Raw genomic sequence first — 2500 nt, forward strand, 5'->3', positions numbered from 1 at the left:
CCGCCCGCCTCAAGCTGGGCAGCCCCCGGCCAATAAGGTGTCGGTCCGCCAACGTCTGTCGCTCCAGTGGGTGCCTGGAGCTTAGTGTTTGTCAAAACATGAAAAGCGGACGGATACCTAGTACCCAACAGACATAGTATTGTTAAAAAGAAATCATCTATCTTGCGTTTGGCAAGCTGGAATGTCAGGACAATGTGTCCTGGCCTCACCAACGATCTACAACAGGTTGATGACTCCAGGAAAACAGCCATCATCAACCGCGAACTGGAGAGGCTCAACATTGATATTGCTGCATTACAGGAGACCAGACTCCTATCGAGCGGCAGCCTTAGAGAACAGGATTACACATTCTTCTGGCAGGGAAATGAACCAGAGGAACTACACATTCATGGCGTAGGATTCGCAGTGAGAAACTCCCTACTGCCTTCAGTGGAACCACCATCAAAGGGTACACCCCGAATCCTCTCTCTTCGACTCTCAACTTCTTCTGGTCCAGTCAACGTCCTTAGCATCTACGCTCCCATACTCAGCTCTCCGGTCGAGACCAAGGATGAGTTTTATGAGGAGCTTGAGACTACCATCAGAGAGATCCCAGCCACAGAACAACTATACCTGCTTGGGGATTTCAACGCTCGTGTGGGAGCTGACCAAGAATCCTGGCCCCGCAGCATTGGCCACTTCGGTGTCGGCAAACTCAACGAGAATGGTCAGAGGCTTTTAGAGATATGTTCCTACCACGACCTCTGTGTAACCAACACATTCTTTGCCACCAAGCCTCAACACAGAGTATCCTGGTGTCACCCTAGATCACGTCACTGGCACCAGCTGGACCTCGTTATCACCAGAAGATCCTCGCTAAATTGCGTCCTCACAACCCGTAGCTACCACAGCGCTGACTGCGACACCGACCATTCGTTGGTTGGTTGCAAGGTGCGTCTTCAGCCCAAACAGATCCATCGCTCTAAGCAGAAAGGTCATCCACGTATCAACACATCCAGGACAAAAATGCCAGACCTGTGTAAGCGCTTTGCTGATTCTACAGAAGAGGCCCTTCGAGACTGCCCCACAAACAGTGCTGAAGAGAGGTGGAATCACATTCGTGGAGCTATCTACAACTCCGCCATGTACACCTTCGGCAAGAGAGAGAGGCAGAATCCAGACTGGTTCGAAGCTGGAATTACAAAACTCGAACCAGCAATCGCAGATAAAAGAAAAGCGCTGCTTAACTACAAAAGAGAGCCTTCAGAGAAGACACTTGCTGCACTCCGGAAGGCTAGAAATGACGCCCAACGGTTGGCACGGCGCAGCGCCAACGACTACTGGCTGAGCCTATGCCAGAGTATCCAGCTCTCTGCTGACTGTGGCAACATTCGTGCCATGTACGACAACATGAAAAAAGCCTTTGGCCCAAGCATTACCAAGATCGCACCTCTGAAGACAGCCTCTGGTGACACTATCACAGACAGAGGAAAGCAGATGGAGAGATGGGCCGAACACTATCAAGAACTTTACTCAAGAGAGAACGTTGTCAGCACCGCAACAGTTGAGAAATGCAAAGCCCTACCACTCATGGAGGAACTAGATGTTCCACCATCTATTGACGAACTCGGAAAAGCCATCGACTCCCTGGCCAGTGGGAAAGCTCCTGGCAGCGACGGCATCCCCCCGGATGTCGTCAAAGCGGGCAAGAGTACCGTTTTACATCACCACCTGCACGAGCTTTTACTCCAGTGCTGGGAGGAAGGAACCGTTCCCCAAGGCATGCGTGACGCCAACATCATCACGCTCTATAAAAACAAAGGAGACCGCAGCGACTGCAACAACTACCGCGGAATATCCCTTCTCAGTACCGTTGGGAAGGCCTTCGCCCGAGTAGTACTCAACCGGTTGCAGAAACTTGCAGAACGAGTCTACCCTGAGGCACAGTGCGGCTTCAGAGCAGAACGATCAACTATTGACATGGTCTTCTCACTAAGGCAACTGCAAGAGAAGTGCCGAGAACAGAGGCGTCCACTTTACATTGCCTTCGTCGACCTGACGAAGGCTTTCGACTTGGTTAGCAGGCAAGGCCTTTTCACCCTGCTACAGAGGATTGGATGTCCCCCTAAGCTCCTGAGGATGATTTCATCCTTTCATGAAGACATGCACGGCACCGTCCAGTACAACGGCTCATCCTCGGACCCCTTCCCAATCAGAAGCGGCGTGAAACAGGGATGCGTACTTGCTCCGACGCTTTTCGGCATCTTCTTCTCCCTACTGCTGTCCTATGCCTTCAACCAGTCAGAAGACGGAGTGTATATCCACACCAGAAATGACGGAAGTCTCTTCAACCTTGCACGTCTCCGAGCAAAAACCAAGGTACGCAAGCTCTTGATCAGAGAGATGCTGTTTGCTGATGACGCCGCCTTGACTGCACACACAGAGGAGGCCCTACAGCGACTCATCAATTGCTTCGCTCATGCATGCAAAGAGTTCGCCCTTACCATCAGCATCAAGAAGA

This window comes from Oratosquilla oratoria, chromosome 34 (genome assembly GCF_046742065.1).
Source record: "Oratosquilla oratoria isolate Oo_2021 chromosome 34, ASM4674206v1, whole genome shotgun sequence".
In the NCBI taxonomy this organism is placed as follows: domain Eukaryota; kingdom Metazoa; phylum Arthropoda; class Malacostraca; order Stomatopoda; family Squillidae; genus Oratosquilla; species Oratosquilla oratoria.